Raw genomic sequence first — 22,641 nt, 5'->3', positions numbered from 1 at the left:
GTCCCAATGGATCGAGAGAACAGAGGCAATCTTCGAGATGTGCTCATGCCCTGAAGGAAGCAAAATAAAGTTCGCTGCTTGCACCTTCACCCAAAGGGCCCTGACGTGGTGGAATGGCCATGTCAAATCACTCTCACTGGTAACAGCTAACGCCATGGGCTGGGATACACTGAAGGACCTCATGAAAAGGGAGTACTGCCCGAGGGGCAAAATTTAGAAACTCGAGGAGGAACTGTGGAACCTCAAAATGCAGGGTTCCGACATAGTGGCTTATACAGCCAGGTTCTGCGACCTGGTGGCTCTATGTCCTAACATGGTCCCCACCGAAAACAAAAAGATCGAAAGATACATCTGGGGTCTGGTACCCCCATATCGAGGGAACGTTCTAGCATCACACCCTGCGACCTTCGATAGTGCCAAAGAATTGGCCCAAAGACTCATTGATCACGAGGTTCCTTCTACTCCATCAACAACTACAACGACTACCCCCGCATCAACCAAGACGTCTGACAACAAGAGGAAGCGTTGGGATCAAAAGAAGGGCAAATCAGCTCAATCCTCTTCCAAGAACCAACAGACAGTGGTTGTCCATGCTGCCACTACTCCTGCTGCCCCTGTACCAGCCAAACCATATGCATGGAACCTACCCAAGTGCACTAAGTGCTATTTCCATCATGACGGCCCCTGCCGTGAAATGCACTGCACTAATTGCGACCAGAAGGGCCATACCGCCCGGTTTTGCAGAACACAACCCAAACCCATCACCCAGATTCCTGGTACCGGAGTGAGTCAAGCCTGCTACGGGTGCGGCGAGACAGGGCACTTCAAAAGAAACTGTCTGAAAGCTGGGAATGCAGGAGGATCAAGGAGACTACTTGGTATTGGCCACAATGAGGCCGTGGCAGACCCCACGGTAGTCACGGGTACGTTCCTTCTCGATAACTCTTATGCTTGTATCCTATTCAATAGTGGGGCGGAAAGGAGCTTTGTAAACCAAAAATTTAAACACTTACTTAATCAAGCGCCACAAGCACTAAAAGAAACCTTCGTCGTAGAAATGGCCAACGGAAAAACAGAGAATTCTAACGAGATTTACATAGGTTGTACCCTCACGCTAGATAATCATTCATTCCCAATCGACCTCATACCAGTAGCTATCCAGAGTTTCGACGTCATTATAGGCATGGACTGGCTGAGTCTTTATCGTGCCGACATTCTGTGCTTCGAAAAAGCAGTCCGCCTGAACCTACCGAATCATGAAACCTTGTTGATCTACGGAGAGAAACCCAGTACGAGCGTTCGTATCATCTCAAGTATTCAAGCCCAGAAGTACTTGCGTAAGGAATATCGTGCATTCCTGGCTCACGTTATCGATACAAGCCAGATAACAAAGGACCTAAATGACCTCCCCGTAGTACGCGATTTTCCTGACGTCTTTCCGGAAGAACTCCCAAGATTACCCCCACAACGTCAAGTCGAGTTCTGAATCGACTTAATTCCAGGAGCGACCCCCGTAGCCAAATCGCCTTATCGTCTAGCACCTGCTCAGATGCAAGAACTGTCCGGTCAACTTAACGAACTGCTCAAGGGCTTTATAAGACCAAGCTTCTCGCCCTGGGGAGCACCAGTCTTGTTCGTGAGGAAGAAGACGGATCGTTTCATATGTGCATCATTTACAAGGAACTCAACAAGCTTACAGTCAAAAATCGTTACCCTCTTCCTCGCATAGACGATTTATTCGACCAGCTGCAAGGGGCGAGCTACTTTTCCAAGATTGATCTGAGGTCCGGGTATCACCAGTTACGAGTTCTTGAGGAGGATGTTCTGAAGACAGCCTTCCGAACTCGTTACGGACACTAGGAGTTCGTAGTGATGCCATTCGGATTGACCAATGCGCCCGCAGTATTCATGGACTTAATGAATAAATTTCCTGCCGCTACCATATAGTATTCATCTCTGCCCGGTGATAAATAAAGCATCCGCGCCCCTTTTGATCTCTCAGAAATTTTATAAAACGGACTTTCTAGAGACCCCCAACGACCAATCCTGGCATGAATTGCTAAGGATCCAATAAGTCCAACATTTATTCCTTCAGATGTGTCAATTGGGCAAATACGCCCATAATGACTAGGATGAATATCTCGTATTGGAAAAGTAGCAGTTCGCGCAGTCAATCCCCCCGGGCCCAAATAACTCAATTTTCTCCCATGAACTATTTTTGTCAATGGATTAGTTCGATCCAAAACTTGAGATAATGGGTGTAAACGGAAAAAAACTTTATAAGTATCTGTTAATGGGGTTGAATTTACCAAGTTCTGAGGAGTTGGTGTCCAGTTATGCTTAAGTGCTGCATATATGTTTCCTCGAGCCATATTTTCTAAACGAACCAAGGCCAATCCAAATTGCTCTTGTAAAAGATCTGCTACAGAACGAATACGTTTATTTTGCAAATGATTCATATCGTCAAGTGTACCCATTCCAAATTTGATTCGAATCAAACGATCCGCGGCTGCCAATATATCTCGCGGTAACAAAAATGTATTGTTCTGGGGTATATCAAGGTTCAGTCTCCGATTCATATTTCGTCGACCAATCCCTCCCAATTCACATCTTTGTTGAAAGAATTTTTTTTGTAAATCCTTAGATAAGGATTCAGAAAATACCGGATCTCCCTCTATACAAGCAAATTGTTGATAAAACTCCAAAATAGCATTTTCTTTTGACCCTATTTGTTTTTTATCATTTAGAAAAGACAAAAATAGTTCAGGATATCAAACATTCTCTAGAATTTCTCTTATATTCAACCCCATAGCTGATAATAGAACTACAATAGATAGTTTTTGTTGCCTACTCACGCGAACCCATATCCTTGTTTTTCTATCAATCTCTAATTCTAATCTTCCTCCCCAATCTGATATTATGGTGCCGGTATAGACGGAAATTCCATTATTGTATGCCGTCCTTACTTGGATCAGTTCGTCATCGTTTTCATCGATGACATACTTATCTACTCTCGAAGTAAGGAGGAACATATCGATCATTTACGACAATTCCTAGGAACCTTACGATCAGAGAAACTTTATGCGAAGTTCTCTAAATGCGAATTTTTGATCCGAAGAGTCGAATTCTAAGGACACGTGGTTAGCGAAGAGGGAATCCACGTGGACCCTTCCAAAATTAAAGCCATTGAGAACTGGTCAGCACCGAAGACGCCTACAGAAATTCGTCAATTTCTAGGCCTCGCTGGCTACTACCGCATATTCATATAGAACTTCTCTCGAATTGCGAAACCCCTCAGTACATTGACCCAGAAGGGCGTGGACTTTGACTGGGAAGAGAAGCAGGAGAAAGCGTTCCAAACGCTAAAGCGAGCCTTATGCATCGCACCGATACTATCCCTCCCCGAAGGGATAGAAGACTTCGTGGTATACTGCGATGCATCCAACCAGGGGCTCGGCTATGTTCTGATGCAACGAGGTAAGGTCATCGCCTACGCCTCAAGACAGCTGAAGACACACGAGGTCAACTACACCACACACGATCTCGAATTGGGAGCGGTTGTGTTCGCTCTGAAGATCTGGAGACACTACCTGTACGGTACGAAGAGCACTATCTTTACAGACCACAAAAGCCTACAACACATATTCAACCAGAAGGACCTCAACATGAGACAATGACGGTGGGTCGAACTACTCAATGACTACGAATGTGAAATTCGTTATCATCCGGGTAAAGCCAACGTAGTAGCAGACGCCCCTAAGTCGGAAAGAATATTCTAGTCGAAGAGTCAAGTCATTAACAATGACTATCCATTCGCATCTATCCGCACAAATTAAGGAGGCGCAACTCGAAGCCTTGAAACATGAAAATGTGGCGGGAGAATCCCTGCGTGGAATGGATAAGAACTTTGAAGTCAAGGGTGACAGAGCCTTATATCTTATGGACCGGATCTGGACACCGAGACACGGTGGCTTCAAAGACTTGGTCATGAAGGAAGCGTACAACAGTCGATATTCCGTCCACCCGGGTTCAGATAAGATGTATCTGGATCTTAAAAAGTCATACTGGTGGCCTAACATGAAAGCAGAGATTGCTACCTTCGTGAGTAAATGCCTTACTTGCGCAAAGGTTAAGGTCGAATACCAGAAACCGTCAGGTTTACTTCAGCAACCAGAGATACCTGAATGGAGGTGGGAGCAGATCACTATGGACTTCATAACCAAGCTACCCAAGACAATGGGTGGGCTTGATACCATTTGGGTCATCGTCGACAGATTGACCAAGTCTGCACACTTCCTGACCATCAAGGAAACTGACAAAATGGAGAAGCTCACAAGAACATACATTGGAGAGATCGTACGACTGCATGGTGTTCCTATATCTATTATCTCCGATAGAGATAGTAGATTCACTTCGAGGTTCTGGCAGTCACTACAAAGCTCCTTAGGAACGAGGCTGGACATGAGTACAACCTACCATCCACAGACCGACGGACAAAGTGAGAGAACTATCCAAACCTTAGAAGATATGTTGCGAGCCTGTGTGATCGACTTTGGGAAGGCGTGGGATACTCACTTAAACCTCGTTGAATTCTCTTACAACAACAGTCATCACACGAGCATCAAGGCTGCTATATTTGAAGCCCTCTATGGCCGGAAGTACAGATCGCCTATGTGCTGGGCTGAGGTGGGTGACACTCAGTTAGCTAAAGGACGAGTTCCTGACAGCACTCTCACGGGTCCGGAGATAATTCGGGAACCAACAGAGAAGATCGTTCATATTCTTGAACGATTGAAAGCCTCTAGAGACCGATAGAAAAGCTACGCAGACAAACGGAGGAAACCTATGGAATTCCAGGTTGGAGACCGAGTCCTTTTGAAAGTCTCACCCTGGAAGGGCTTGATACGCTTCGGAAAGCGTCGAAAGTTAAATCCAAGATACATAGGGCCTTTCGAGATTCTCGTTAGAATCGGCCCCGTAGCTTACAAACTCAACTTACCCCGCGAACTTAGTAATGTACATCCTACCTTCCACGTCTCGAATTTTGAAAAGTTCCTATCCGACGAGACTCTTGTAATCCCACTCGACGAGATCGAGATCAACGAGAGCCTCAAATTCGTGGAAGAACCTTTAGAGGTCATGGACCGAGAGGTCAAACGAACGAAACAAAGCCGCATCCTAATTGTGAAGGTTCGCTGGAACGCCAAGCGAGGACCGGAGTTCACTTGGGAGCGCGAGGATCAAATAAAACTTAAATATCCTCATCTTTTTACTTAGTTATATTGTAATAACTTAGTTGCTTGAACTCTAATTTCGGCACGAAATTCCCTCTAACGGGGGGATGATGTGACAACCCGAAATTTTCATTTGTATGAACTCTACAGTCAAGCACTACACATATTAGTTAAATTCATTTTAGTACATTTTTGGCTGGTTTAAAGCCTGTTTGGGTGTTTTTATTTAAAATTCGTCAAACGGACAAATAAAAAGAAGTATCTTCTAGGAGGAATGTGTAGCAAATAAACACTTCAACACCATAACAAGGTGTTTACGACCAAACTTGGGGAGTTTGGGCCGTAAACTCCTCTTGACCTTGAACTCATGCTTAAGGTATGAGTATACTCCCCACTTCCTCACTTTACACTTCCAAACTCTAGAACACCACAATTCTCTCTCAAGTATCATAACACATTTCTTCTAATCTTCCAAACATGTAAGTGTTTTCTCCCTTGATTTGTTGTTACAACACTTCATCTAGTGTTTATTCATGATTTCACCCATGAAATCTTGTCTTTTTCGTAGATCTTCAAGTGTTCTTCAAAACACCAAGAACACCAAGAACACACACTAGTGTTCTTGGACCTTAAACACTCCTACAAGCTTCCTATAACTAAGTACACTCCTCCTAACTAGTTACTTACTTAGAATACTTGTTAAACCATTGACAAACATCAAAAACCCCCAAGAACACATGGGTTTACGGTCAAGGCATCTCCTTGAACCGTAAACACCATCGAGTGGTGTATAAGTGCCACCAACACCTTCTAGGGCTTGGATATCGGACTAGAACCTTGCATGCATGAGCTAAAGACCCCAAACCACCAAATGGTAGGAGCTACCATGAGTTTACAGCCCTAAAATCATGGGTTTACGACCGTAAACTCCAAGGGAGTGGTCCATGAACTTTAAACTCCAATGAAGGGCCATTTTGAGCCCTAGTCCCTTCCTAAGCCTTGGATACAAGCCTAGATCACTTCCTTGAGGGGTATAAGACCTCAAAACACACAATGATACAAATTACCATGAGTTTACGACCGTAAACTCATGGGGGAAATGACCAAAAACCGTAAACTCATGTGTTGTTACCAAATGGGAAGTAAACTCCAATGTGAGGCCATACTCTCTTTAGATCCAACCCTTTAGTACTCCTAGCACTTGAATCAAAGTGTTATCCTTGTATTAGGGTGTCTTTACTTGATAAATTTTTTGTTAAATGACTAATTGGGTACATATATGTATCATTATATGTTAAATAGGATCCGTGTGTGTGTTCAAGTCCTCACTTGACACTTAGCATCCTATCCGACACTCCCATCCAAATCACTCACTACAGGTGAGTTCATACCCCTTAACCAACCTTTGAAATGATTTTAAATGCTTTTATGGGGGGGAATACAAGTTGAAATATTCTAGTCATTGCTTTAATCACATGTGATTAATGACTAGAATAAACAGAAAGATTTACTACTAGTTTCAAGTTACTATCCAATTTATGGTTTTCAAGCGTTTCAAAACCCGTTTATTAAACTTTTAAATACTAAAACTGTTTCCAAAACTCTTTTAAACTTGCATTTTTTTCAAACTCATATCTACACTAATATATTTATATAAGTAAGACTTGAAGGACTTAGGACTGATAGCTCACCTTATTTCATGTTCCTTGTTTGGTTGTGGACTTAGGGTATCCTGTTATTTGTCCGAATGTCATTGAATTCTTAGTTATACATATATATATATATATATATATATATATATATATATATATATATATATATATATATATATATATACATATGTATATATATATATATATATATATATATATATATGTGTGTGTGTGTGTTGGATATAAAAGCTTTCACTTCAGTACAGTACCTTTGTGCAACAAAGTCATACAAACAACCTTACTATTTAACTATAATAGGTATAGTTAAAGGATTTCTACTCACTATTACTATTACAACGACCCATACAAGAGTCAGTACATTTATAAGTCACTACATAAGTACTACATTGAGAAACAATACACGCTATACACTATAAAAGAGAATACACTACACACTATACAAGAGACCATAGTATACAATATACAAAGGAACATACTATATATACTAGAAAGAAGAAAACATCACTACACTATGAAGTACTATACAAACATTGAATACTATAACAGAATGTGACATACTACTTATCGATACGACACTTCATCGTGCTATCACTTTGTAACCAGAGTCTCCTAGAGGGAGAGCGGGCATTGTGTGTATAGATCTATACGGGACAGACACTCCCACATCCCGACTGCTAGCTACAGTCCTAGCCGAAAGGCCAAGGGGTGACAGAATGTTACCTCACTATATATGACCTGGAGGGTTATCAGTTATTCAGCCGTCGATCAGCATGGTTACATACGAGTTCACATTCAAACCTTTAATTAATCAATTAAGAATTAAAGGCAAAACGGACTCCCCGAGGTGTATTGTACATTTAATACTACCTGGAGTCTGCATTTTCATCACTATTAGTCAGCAGTGATACTGCTGGGGTAAAACATTCATTTCCCCTATTACATTTATTTTGTAATCACCTTACATGAATGAAGTCTAAAACTATATTTTCATACAGATAGTTTCACTGGGGAAAACCCTTACATTTACGAAAGAACAAACATACAAACAATTGAGTCTTGGTAGAAGACTACATCTTGCTGGAAAATATAGGATTTTCTAGGGAGTATACTATTTACAAACAATTGAAATCAGTTACTACATTACATTATTACAAACGTTTTATACAAGCAATGACACTAATTACTTATGAACTCACCAGCTTTATGCTGATAAACTCTTTCAAAATAACTTGTATTCTCAGGTCATCAGTAGACAAGTACAGATGAAGCTTTTCGAGAAGATGGAGCACATACAAGACTCATCTTTTATTTTGATTATACTTTTGGTGTCTTACAAACTATGCAGAACACGCTTGTATTAAAATTATTATATTAATGCAATGGATGTTGTTGCTTGTCTTTACTATTATGCATTATTGTGATACCGTACATGACGTCCTCCACCCAGAACATTTCCGCCGTTCCGGTTTTGGGGTGTGACAGGAAAGGAGTGAGTGAAGGGGTCACTCTATATATATATATATATATATATATATATAGGGACGAGTGTGCAGCTGGAGGATGGGTGTGCGGCTGGAGGATGGGTGTGCGGCCGCACACTCATGTGTACAGCCGTACACTCCTCCTGAGAGAGTGTATGGCCCGAACGTTGTACTACGACTTGGTATTACTCGACCTAGAACTCAACCTTTGGTTGTACGAGGCTTAGAAAGTATCATTACACCCTTAAACGGTGTTAAATGACGATAAAATCGAGTTTAATATTGATAACATTAACTGATCTTACAAGTTAGAAGTTTCGGGTTGTCACACCGCACGCAAGCATTTTCATTCACTTGAGTCCATATGAACTGTTTTTTATCGCCCGAGTCTTCAACATGAAAAATGAGAAAGAACATCACTTCACACATGCATATGGAATTGTGTGTGATTGTACAAAATGGATGTCAAGACTTATATTTTGATGCTACACAATTCCTAGAGCTAAACATTATCTACAACCTAATGAAAAATTCAGTGAAGAATTTCCACACTGCATCCATTTTTCATCGATGCTTAAACAAGAAACAAGAGAAAATTATACGGGTCTCACTTTCATCCAAGCACACCACCTCAGACGTCAAGAGAATTATGCAATAAAATATTAAATGGTTGTTTGTTGTTTGAAACTTTTGGAGGATTCTAATTATGTTCTTCAGGATTAACTAGAGAATAAATTAGCTATAGGGTAACTTTGGGGGAAATTGTTGATACATTAAGTGACCCTCGGAAGCTAAGGATTTATAGATGAGTGTGAATTCTTTGTTGAAGTGATGATTCGAAGAATATCGGTGTTTTTGATGCCATTAATTTTGATTCACCGGCCACCAGACCAAGTAAAAGTGATTGGAGAGCAGCCAAATTTGCCAAAAACATTTGGAAGACCCAAGGATTTGATGTTCACATGGATGAAACCTTAATTTAATCATGCGTTATTCAAAACTGAAAGATGATAGATGAGTATTACGTTCCTCATCAAACAAATGTGCGGCCTAGTAACAACATGTATTGGGACATTATTATATCTCCAAATTCTAAATTCTTCCTAATGTTTGAAGAATTTAATCTTCGATTTCCCGATGAGAGTAGACTTCCAATGGAATTCAAGGAGAACTGTTTTAACATCAGACGAGAGCAAGTAAAAAATTTCAAGTCTATATCCTTCAAGAAATCTCAATTCTTCCAATGCTCTCTCATTCGACATGGATTTAAATATTATCGGACACAAGCAGATTCCATTCACTTGAATCTAGAAGAATTGTTTCTTATCGCCCGAGTCCTCAACATGAGAAATGAGAAATAACATCACTTCGCTCATGCATATGGAAGAGTGTGTGATTTTCCTTAAACCTACTCTCATATACTTCGCCTCGCAGAGCTAAACATTATCTACAACCTTATAAAACGTTCAGTGAAGAATTTCCATACTTCCTCCGCTTTTCAACGATGCTCAAACAAGAAATTGAAGAGATTCTAAGGGTCGCACTTTGTTCCAAGCACACCACCCAAAACTTCAAGAGAATAATGCAGGAAAAGATTGAATGGTTGTTTGTTGTCTGAAAGTTTTGGAGTATTGTAATTAGGTTCTTTAGGATTAACTAGAGAATAAATTAGCTAGGCGGTAACTTTGGGGGAAATTGTTGATACATGAAGTGACCCTTGGAAGCTAAGGATTTATAGATGAGTGTGAATTTTTGTTGGAAGTGATGATGCAAAGAATATCAGTGTTGTTGATGACGTTATTTTTGATTCACCGCGCCCAACAAACCAAGTAAAAGTGATTGTAGAGCAGCCAAATTTGCTGAATTCATTTGGAAGGCCCGAGGGTTTGATGTTCACATGGATGAAACCCTGATTTCATCATGGGTTATTCGAAACTAAAAGATGATACATGAGTACTATGTTCCTCATCAAACAAATATGAAGCCTAGTTAACATGTATTGGGACATTCCTCTATCTCCAAATTCCAAATTCTTCCAAATGTTGCAAGAATTTAATATCTGATTTCCCGATGACAGACGACTTCCAATGGAAATCAAGGAGATCTGTTCTCACATCAGACCAGAGCAAGTCAAAACTTTCATGTCTATATCCTTCAAGAAATCTCAATTTTTCCAATACTCTCTTGTTCGACATGGAGTTCAATATTGTTGCACGCAAGTAGATTCCATTCACTTGAATCCAGAAGAACTGTTTGTTAACGCCTGATTCTTGAACATGAAAAATGAGAAATAACATCACTTCACACATGCATAAGGAAGAGTGTGTAACTCTCTCAAACCTACTCTCATATACTTCGCCACAATAGACACTAAGATTCATCTAATGTTTTCTAACCATTTTGATATGACTCCTCTTGAAGATCCTGTGACTATATAAAATGGAAGTCAAGACATGTAATTTGGTGCTATAGAGATCCCACAGCTAAACATTATCTACAACCTTATAAAAAATTATGTGAAGAATTTCCATACTTCATCCACTTTTCAACGATGCTCAAACAAGAAACTTGAGTAGATTATAAGGGTCTCACTTTGTTCCAGCACGCCACCTCAAACGTCAAGAGACTAATGCAAGAAAAGATTGAATGTTTGTTTGCTATTTGAAAGTTTTAGAGGATTTTAATTAAGTCGTTTAGGATTAACTTGAGAATATATTATTTATGGGTTAACTGTGGGAGAAAATGTAAATACATGAAGTGACCCTAAGAAGCTAAGGATTTATAGATGTGTGCGAATTTCTATTGGAAGTGATGATGCAAAGAATATTGATGTTGGTGATGTTGTTAATTTTGATTTACCGACCACCAGACCATGTAAAAGTGACTGGAGAGCAGCCAAATTTCCCGAAAACAATTTGGAAGACCCAAGGATTTGATGTCCGCATCGATGAAACAGTAATACAATCATGGGTTATTCAAAACTGAAAGGTGATAGATGAGTGCTACGTTCCACGTCAAAAAAATGTGAAGCCTTGTAACAACATGTATTGGGACATTCCTCTAGCTCAAAATTCGAAACTCTTCCAAATGTTTGAAGAATTTAAGCTTTCATTTCCCAATGATAGAATACTTCCAATGGAATTCAATGAGATTTTTTTCTTACATCAGACCAGAGCAAGTCAAAACATTCAAGTCTATATCCTTCATGAAATCTCAATTCTTCTAATACTCTCTTGTTCGACATGGAGTTAAATATTACCGCACGCAAGCAGATTCCATTCACTTGAGTCCAAATGAACTGTTTTTATCGCCTGAGTCTTCAAAATGAAGAATGAGAATGAAAATCACTTCACACATGCATATGGAAGTGTGTGTGATTATACAAAATGGATGTCAGGACTTATATTTTGGTGCTATACACTTCCCAGAGCTAAACATTATCTAGAACCTTATGAAAAACTCAGTGAAGAATTTCCATACTGCATCCATTTTTCATCGATGCTTAAAAAAGAAACTAGAGGAAATTGTAAGGGTCTCACTTTGATCCAAGCACACCACCTCAGACGTCAAGAGAATAATGCAAGAAAAGATTGAATGGTTGTTTGCTGTATGAAAGTTTTTGAGGATTCTAATTAAGTTCTTCAGGATTAACTGGAGAAGAAATTAGCTATGGGGTAACTTTGGGGGAATATGTTTATACCTGAAGTGACCCTCGAAAGCTAAGGATTTATAGATGAGTGTGACTTTTTGTTTGAAGTGATGATGCAAACAATATCAGTGATTGGAGATCAGCCGAATTTGCCAAAAGCATTTGGAAGACCCAAGGATTTGATGTTCGCATGGACGAAACCCTGATTTAGTCATGGTTTATTCAAAACTGAAAGATGATAGATGAGTACTACGTTCCTCGTCAAACAAATGCGCGACCTAGTAACAACATGAATTGGGACATTCGTATATCTCCAAATTATAAATTCTTCCAAATGTTTGAAGAATTTAATGTTCGATTTCCCGATGACAGTAGACTTCTAATGGAATTCAAGGAGAACTGTTCTAACATTAGACCAGAGAAATTCAAAACTTTCAAGTCTATATCCTTCAATAAATCTCAATTCTTCCAATGCTCTCATGTTCGACATGGAGTTAAATGTTACCGGACACAAGCAGGTTCCATTCACTTGAATCTAGAAGAATTGTTTGTTATCGCCTGAGTCCTCAACATGAGAAATGAGAAATAAAATTACTTCACACATGCATATGGAAGAGTGTGTGATTTTCTCAAACCTACTCTCATATACTTCGCCACAATAGACACAAAGATTTGTCTGATGTTGTATAACCATTTTGATAGGACTCCTCTCGAAGATCAGGTGATTGTACAAAATGGAAGTCAAGACTTATATTTTGGCGCTGCATCCTTCCTAGAGTTAAACATTATCTACAACCTTATAAAAAATTTAGTGAATAATTTCCATACTGAATCCGCTTTTCAATGATGCTTAAACAAGAAATTGGAGGAGATTCTAAGGCTCTCACTTTGTTCCAAACACACCACCTGAAACGTCAAGAGAATAATGCAAGAAAAGATTGTATGGTTGTTTGTTGTTTGAAAGTTTTTGAGGATTCTAATTAAGTTCTTAAGGACTAACTGGAGAATAAATTAACTATGCGGTAACTTTGGGGGAAATTGTTGATATATGAAGTGACCCTCGGACGCTAAGGATTTATAGATGAGTGTGAATTTCTGTTGGATGCGAAGAATATCGTTGATGTTGATGACGTTATTTTTGATTCACCTCCCAAAAAACCAAGTAAAAGTGATTGGAGAGCAGCCAAATTTGCTGAAAACATTTGGAAGGCCCGAGGATTTGATGTTCGCATGGATGAAACCCTGATTTCATCATGGGTTATTCGAAACTAAAAGATGATTGATGTGTACTATGTTCCTCATAAATAAATATGAAGCCTAGTAACAACATGTATTGGGACATTAATATATCTCCAAATTCCAAATTCTTCCAAATGTTGGAAGAATTTAATTTATGATTTCCCGATGACAGAAAACTTCCAATAGAAATCAAGGAGATCTGTTCTCACATCAGACCAGAGCAAGTCAAAAGTTTCAAGTCTATATCCTTCAAGAAATCTCAATTTTTTCAATACTCTCTTGTTTGACATGGAGTTAAATATTACCGCACGCAAGTAGATTTCATTCTCTTGAATCATGAAAAATGAGAAATAACATCACTTCACACATGCATAAGGAAGAGTGTGTGTCATACCCTGAAACTAGAACGGCGGAAACATTCGGGGGCGGAGGACGTCGTGTATGGTATCACAACAATGCATAATAGTAATCAAAGTACAACAGCCATTGTATTTACAAAGTTATAAGTTTTACATTTGAGTTCAAAACATAGTATATATAACACCAAAAGTACAAGTTAAAAAGACATGAGTTTATATAGCTCCATCTTGTCAAAAGCTGTGGATGTACCTGTTTACTGTTTCCCTGAGAATACAAGTAGTTTTGAAAAGGTGTCAACAATTAAGTTGGTGATTTCATAAGTATGTTTATAACTGAAATCTGTTTTCTTGTTCTTTGATAAAGTAATCATGTTTTCCAAGAAAATCCTATATTTTATGTTGTAGTATAATGTAAGTAAAATGTGTGAAAGTTACTCTACTCTAATATGGTAAATTCTAATTTAGCTCACTAGAATTCATGAAAAGTATGTTTTCTCTGTACTGAAATAGTATTATGTACTTATACTTGTATAACATTGTATTATAGTCTCATTTTAATAAAACTATGTCAAGTTGTTTCCTTATTCACACACTAATAATTTTATTCAATACCAAATTGTGAGTTATTATAACCATACTAGATGACCTAAGATGGCCTGAAGACGATGTTCTTCAAGCGTCGTAAAAGCTACAACATTTGTCACCACAGGTCTGCTGACCTAGTTGTTGCAAGCAGCTCTGGTGCGGGATTGTCAGTCCCATATAGATCTATACACAAGTGTCACGCTCCCCCTCCAGGAGATTCTGGTTATAATTTCAGGACTTGGTTGGTACTTAGAAAAGTACGTGAAGATTGTCTCACAAATGCTATATTGATGATTATGCGTAAAATAATGAAAAGTTACTTTGCAATAAATACACTGTAAGTAAGTTTCACAAACTATAATTTATACGTTCGTTTTTAGTAAAGTATTATGTTTGTTTTCTGAAAATTGTCCTCTACTTGTTTTCCGTTGTGTACTCTGTTTGTTTTCTAATATGTATTCTGAACCTTGAAAACAATGAATAAGTTTTCTAACTATAACTATTATAGTTTACTGTTTGTTTTACTGTAATAAAAACCTTTGTTAACTTTTGCAAGAATCTGTAATACAGTTGTTCTATGAAATCTATTATTTGTACTCAAATAGTACTAAACAGTTTGAAAACCATTTTATATTTATATAAATGTAATATTTATATAATTGTGATTAATTAGACCTTTGATTAAAAAATTTACCCCAAGCCCACAACCAAACAAGGAACAAGAAATGGGGTCAACTTACATATTGTAAATCTTCTGAATCCAAATTATATAATTTACACAGATATAAATATGTAATTTTGATAATTATAACAATTTAAAAACACTAAAAACATTAAAAACATTTTAGATATTAAGACAATTTTTATTGTGTTTCATTTGTATCCCCCCCTCTAAAACAGTTAAAAATCATAAAAATGTAGGGGTATGAACTCACCTTTTATGAGTGATTCGATAGAAGGTTGGACTTAGGATGTTTTTCCACAAGTTAGATCCCAAGGCAAAACGAATCCTATAAGCATTTTATGTAATATATATTTAAACAACTAGTGTATATAACCATAAGAATGATAAGTAATTGGACAAATTTGTAAGTTTAACTTACAAATAAGAGTGTTAGAAGCTAAATGGAAGACTTCTATGTGTTTACGGCCAGCCTCAATGGTTCACGGCCGAATGAAGATCTTGATGATCTTGAGTTTGCGGTTGGTGTTCTTGACGAAATGAAGGAGATTCAAGTGTTTTCGGTTGGTGTTCTTGATGAAATGAAGAACACTTGAAGATCAAGGCAAGATTCTATGAAGATTCAAAGGATGAAGGATGATACTTGAGAGAGAAATGGTGTTTTCGGTTGAAGATCTTGAGAGAGGAGTGTGAGTTTTCGGCTAGAGTTGTAAGAATGAGAGAAAAATACGGACTTTATATATATATATATATATATATATATATATATATATATATATATATATATATATATATATATATATATATACATGCGAGTTTGCGGCCGAAAACGCTTCCCGAGGAGATAAGATTCCGAGGGTTTACGGTCCGAGGAGGGGTTCACGGCTGCAAACAGTTTGTCGCCCCCCCTTCAGTTTGCGGCCCGAAGAAAAGAGAAAAGAAGGAAGCGAGGGTTTGTGGTTGTGAAGATCCTCAGAAATTCGTATGCTTCTACTTCTTAAATTCTCCAACACTTTTATCGAGTGTTCAAGTGTATCAAATATATTATATTTAACTTTATTAAATTAAACAATTCACAAAGTTTGAATCAAGTTGACTTTTACAAAGAAGAAAATAACGGGTGGTCACATCATCACCCCGCTAGAGGGAATTTCATCCCGAAATTTAAGACTATAAGTATATGATGAGACAACGAATCAAGTATTGAACGAATTAGAGAGTAAATTCAAAGTAGAATTGAAAGGATTGAACACAGATGTAAATATGATCTGTTTGGCTCTATTACGCTTTTGCAAATTTTACAGAGTACAATGAATATTCTGTAAAGACTTCGTTGCTAAGACACTAGTAACCACTCCTATTTATAGAAGAGAAAAGCGTACAAAAAATATACTAAGGACTAAACATGAAGCTTCGAATATTATGCCCTAGTAAAATACATTATATAAATGTTCGAAGACCCTAAATACAAACTTCGACTATTACAACATTTCGACCCTAACAATCTCCCCCTTTGTAATCAAAGTCGAAGTCTTCAGTTTGTAAGTAGAGTAATGGAGTACAGCAAAACTCTTCGAACCTCAGTATACCAAGAAATAATTTTCTTCAATTCCTTCTTGTCTCCTTCATTGTTCTTTTTGCAGTGGTTCATACAAGCAATCAAGTTCGTATATTGAGATGTAGAATATCTCTCCACTTCGCTAGCTTGGAACAAAAACCGCTTCGCTTTTCCAGCTTTATCCTTTCCAGCAAAAACTATTCCAAATGGCTTTAAACATATTTCTCCATCAGCATATTTCTTTAACTCAGTCTGAGTCAACGAAGGAACCATTGGAACTTTTACTTACATTCCCTTTGCAGTAGCCAACTCCACATCAGTCAGTGCAAGGCACTCATAATAATTCTCAATGAAGATTTTGATGTGAGCAACTCCAAGTTTGAATTCCTCTAGATCTGTGTTTTGCAGAAAAGAAAAGGATTTGTCTTTCAGAAGCAATGCCACTTGTATAAGGTCATACAAGTTCATCAGAGGAAAATCCGCAATAGTGAATTCGCATGTTTTTCCATTTGCCCTGGCCACAACATATTTAACATTTTGAACAATGTTTTCAAAGAACACATCCTTTTTCATGCTTATCACCTTCTTGATCTTGATCAGTGATCATACATCCTCAGGGGCTTTGCCAAGTACTGCATGAAAACGAATTTTCATATGAGTCCCTTCATTTTTTTCTTTGAAATTCCCTTCAGCTTTGAACTGAGGCATGATGAACATCATCTCATTTATAGGGAAATCCAACTGGCATGCATCAGTGTTTGTAAGCACATAACTCTGTTTTGGCTTCTTATCAAATGAGTACATGTGATTAAAGGCAACCAAGGCTTCGATTGTTTCATAGTTGTAATGTTTTGCTGGATCACCTTTATTCATGCCCTTCGAATCACCAGCCCTCTGAGTCATGATGCTTTGAATAAGCCTCATTTTCTCGAGTTCAGCTTCAGCTTCAGCCTTCTTTTCTTCTTTAGATTTTTCAACCATAATTGATTTTCTTTTGTCTTTCGAAGCAGATTTTTCAGTTACGTCTTTTAGCTTCGAACCACTTCCACCAGATTCCAAAGGTTTACCAATTACAATTCCTTTCGAAATTGTTCTTGTAATTGGTAATGTTGTTACGATTGTTGAGGTCACTGGTTGAGCAGACACAATTACTGGTTTTGTTGAAGGGATGCTAGATGGAAATACCTTGCCCACCACTTTCGCTTCTTCTTCTGTTGACTTCCTTTCTCCCCCTTGCACCCCTGTGAAAACAGGAGGGGCAGTAGTTGTTGGAAGAAGACTAGATATGCGAAATAGTGGAGCAAGTTGCTTGTTAAGTATGGCTTCAAACTGCACAAACTTCTGGGATAAAAATTCTGGAGTAATCAACGGTGACGAAACCGGTTTCGTTGAGATCTCCTTCAACTCCTTTAACAACTTGATCACACCTTCTAAATTTTCACTTTCAGACTTGGAGATTTGAGTTATTTGAGAACTCAAACCTTCGTATAGCTTGACAAATTGAGTGACAGCATCACAAATGATATCGACCTTCTGATTCAAGGACGCATAATCATGTTGAACAGATAAAATTTCCTTTTTCATATCTTCACGAAGTTCGTGAATTTGGGAGTTAACATCCTCCCTCACTTTCTTGACTTCCTAAACAAAAAGAACATGTCGTTCTTTTGTTATGCTTCGCAGATCCTTAACTTCTCCCATAAAATCAGATCTGAGAGTTTTAACACGAAGCTCAGAATTCTGATCTGTATAATCAACCTTTTCTAAAATAACAGACTCTGAGGCTTTTATCATTCCAGAAACTTTGTGGATTACTCTTGATTCAAACATCTTGAGCATAGAATCAACCTCCAAACTTGAAATAGATGAACCTCCACCAAGATCAGCTTGAGATTGAATGATGGAGTTCAACTTTTGATTAAGAATTTTGTATTGCTTCATTGACATTAACATATGATCAGGAAATTCTTCTTCTTCATCATGAAACTCTAGGTCTTCGAATGTTCCACCAAACCCTTCATTATCAGTTTCAGTGGGTGAAGATGGTTTGGGTGTATCAGTGGATTGAGAGGAAAAAATGGAAGTAATTGGTTGATTGATGATATGTTCAAAGGTTGGTGAAACAGTGGTTGATGTGAGAGGAATAGTAGATGTTGGTGTAACAGAAACCAATGATTCGAAATGAGTAGAGATAATTGGACCTTGATCTACATCTTTCGAACCACCTTCACCCATGTTGACATTTGCATCCGTATCAGATACGTGTGCAGGGATGCCTGAAGTTCAAACCTCCTCAAAAATTGACTTGGCAATCGAAACTTCGGGTGGTATGATAACAGTCTTCTCAGGAATGGAACTTGTAATGATAGAAGTGAACTCTGGAGTTTCTGGTATTCGTTCATCCTCTTCTGTAGACTCAGTAGATAAAACAATCTTTCCAGTCTTCTTCGTCTTCTTCTTTTTCGGTTGTGACAAGTGTTTTGCCATATCTTCTGCTGCTCTTTTCTTGGATCCGGGAGAAACAGGAACAGGTACCTCACGAATTAAAACTCCTTGGTGAGTAATTTGAGGCTTGCGAATCAACTTCTGTGATGGTGACTTTCGTTTGTGAGTGGATTTCATCTTGATTCTTCGAAACATCCCTGTTTTCAAAGGAATCATCACGTTCTCTTGAGTCTCTTCCATTATTGGCTCAATCACTTGTGTTGCTTCAACTGTCACTGCAACATTTTCTGTCTTCTTCTTTGAAGATTTAGAGTATGTTGAACCCTTCGTTTTCTTTTCAGGTGAAACAGGATCAGCTTTCTTCGACTTTTTGATCTTCTTTTCTTCTCGTGGCAACAAAATTCCCGTAGGAATAGAAGAATCGAATGTTTTCAGATATGCAATCAAAATAGGATTCGTAGGATCCACCCTTTTAAGCATCGCGTCTGGAATCCGAGCAACGTTTGGAAATTCATCATCATTGTCAACAACTTCCTTTGGAAAGTGATAAGATTGAAAAGTAACCTTCTCTTCTTCATTTGAAACCAAGATGCCTTCCTTGTTGTAAAAATGTTGCAGAATTAGACTCCAGTACCTAGCACACGAAATGCCATGAACAACATTCGTATGTTCTACTCCTTTTTGGAATTCCTTCTATAGCTGTGTAGAGTAGTCTGCTGGAAGATCATAGTATAAACCAGCCACCATGGCATAAACCTCCATCCTTCCTTTATCTAATCCAACTGTTCTTCCGGTTAAACAACGCAAAAATATCCCAAACAAAAAATTCCATAATTTTGGAATACCAGACTTCTTAAAGTCACTTATCTTTGACAATGGGGGCTGATATCCCATTTCATTAAACATATGAATTATTTGGGAGAATTGAAATTCAACAAAAGGAGGTGTATTTGGAATGTCAAGAATCTGACAAAACAGTTTCTTGGAAAGCCTAACCTTTTTGTCATTGATTAGGTGAAAAGTAATCGAACCAGAGGCTTTGTTGTATGTGGCAGTAGATCCTGCTTGAGAAAGCCAGGATACCGGAACAGAAAAGGAATTGAACATTGCTTTGGATAAAACAGAGTGTTTGAAAGAAACAATAAGCATCTTTAATTCTTCTGGACATTGAGAAAGTTCACCATCCACATAATAATTGGTAGATTGAATCTTCATAACTGGTGCAGAAGAAGTATCTTCAGTAGAAGGATCGACATGAGCAGTAGTCGCCATTGTTAGGGTTTGAAAAAGATGAAGAACAGAGAATTTGGGAAGTTTTGAGTTTTGATCGCATAAACATATAAAGTACTCTTGAACCCCCTTTTATATGTAACCCTAAATGATTTGAATTTGAAGCGGGATGCATTTAATAAGATCCGACGTGGCACCTTGAAAATCGGACCTGTACAGTGGAAAGGTAGCCATGCGTCAAAAAGTGTCTGTCACATCACCTGGAAAACCGGGCAAAATACCATACGTCACGTATACACAGCCTGCCATTATCCCCTTAATAGAATTGTAACCGTTAGAACCCTTCGAATGGAGGCAAGGCTCTTTCACTTTTGGGATAAAAAGCGAAGTCATTTGTCAGATGTTCTAAATCATCAGCCTGAGTTGGTATTACTCAGAACCTCAAGGATTTCGTGTGTGTATTGTGCCAAAGAAAGTTTAGTCAAGAAACAATTCTTTTTTTTTTTTTTTTTTTTTTTAAATTTTGTGATGTCAAAAATTTAATTTGACACGAAGGCAGATAAACCCCGGGCAAAGGTTGCTTCGTTAATCATCAAGAGAGATGATCAGCAGCTTCTGTATGTTCCCGTGAATTACAATCGAATACTTGTTGATAAGTATTAAAGGGCTTCTTTTAAGAATGCTTCATGGGTAGGTTCAAAATATCGTTACATGTCAACCTAAACATAAGGTGATAAAGTGTAACAGAAATTACTTGTATGACCAGTGTAGTCAGTGACAAGTCGGCTTTGAAAAATTTTAACATGACTAGGACATTCGAATGAAACTCACACGGAAATCATATTCATAAAAAAATTGTATACTGGATCTTGTTGGGTAACAAACATCGTGGGTTTCGAATGCTTGATCAAGACCACTCATTCGAAATGAATATGATTTGGAGTTTCGAACATTGGTACAGAAACAAAAGTTTCGTATATATCTGGAACAATGTTCCCCGTCAATTCCTTAATTTGTAAGATTTTTGGGTTTCACTTCCATCACGGACTCATGATGTCAGATCATAAACACAGAGTTTTTATATATCTAAGTCTCGATGGGTTTGATCAGAGACCTCTCGGATATACGTCTTTGTGTGTGATCGTGTAAGAATGTTTTGGATGAAAAAGATTGGTGTAAGACACGAAAAGTACCTCTGTTATGTTTTGGACCAAACAGGAAACTCTTAACTCATTATGAGAAGTGTAAGGTAGCTCAGAGACTAATGTGAATATAAGCCTGATTGGGAAGAAATTTTCGTGCGAAACATTTCATTAAGGCTTTCGTACACACACATTGAGTCATGGAGGCTTTGGACGACATGTAACAGCATGCTTCTAGGGACAACCTAACTAATTCAAATAATGAAAAACATATTAATTCATACGAAAAATTTTACCTGACCCTAAAACTGCCTGCATTGTCCCCTCTGAATCATCATCATAATCTGCAACAATTTGATTTTTCGAAAATTTAAGGACAAAACAAAAGAAAATCTTTTTGAATTTTTTTTTTAATTTTTCGAAAATTTAAAGACAAAAAAAAAGAAAATCTTTTTTTTTTTTTTTTTTTTTTTTTTTTTTAAAACAGACGAATATTTGGTATTCCTTGAAAAGTGACAAATGTATGAATTCAAAGCGTTCGAAGCGTTGACTATGAACAGTAACCATTAACTCAACGCTGAGAATAAGTGACAATCATGCGAATTCGAAGCGTTTACTATGAACAGTAACCATTAACTCAACGCTGAAAATAAGTGACAATCATGCGAATTCGAAGCGGTCGAAGCGTTGACCATGAACAGTAACCTCTGAATGTTGAATGACTTTGTGTTATCTTTTATTCAGCGCCTCTGATTCATTCTTTTTCGCCTATCATTCTTCTTTTTCGCATGTAACAGAATTGTCATCGATCATTCCAAGACCTTCTATTATTCGCATTAGAGATTTTTCATCCAAAGCTTTCGTGAATATATCAGCTAACTGATCAGTTGTTTTCACGAAATGTACTTCAATGTTTCCATCCTCCACATGATCTTTAATGAAATGATAACGAAGAGCTATGTGTTTAGTCTTTGAATGCTGCACAAGATTATGACAAATTCTTATTGCACTTTGAGAATCAAAATATAATGGAATCTTTTTCATATTAATTGCATAATCACGCAATTGACTTTGGATCCATATTATTTGCGAAGTGCAAGCAGCAGCAGCCACATATTCTGCTTCAGCTGTGGAAATTGACACACACGTTTGCTTTTTCGACTGCCAGCTGACTAATTTGCCATCAAGAAATTGACATCCTCCTCTTGTGCTTTTTCGATCAAGATTACAACCACCCAAGTCTGCATCTGAGTATGCTTGAACGAAGAATCTAGTTTTCGAAGGATACCACAATCCTAACGAAATTGTGCCTTTAAGGTAACGAAAAATATTCTTCACTGCAGTAAGATGTGGTTCGCGTGGAT

This window comes from Lactuca virosa, chromosome 8, assembly GCF_052849685.1.
Source record: "Lactuca virosa cultivar CGN04683 chromosome 8, Lactuca_virosa_CGN04683_v6, whole genome shotgun sequence".
NCBI lineage: Eukaryota > Viridiplantae > Streptophyta > Magnoliopsida > Asterales > Asteraceae > Lactuca > Lactuca virosa.
The sequence above is the reverse complement of the archived record's forward strand: the minus strand, read 5'-3'. Positions refer to the sequence as shown.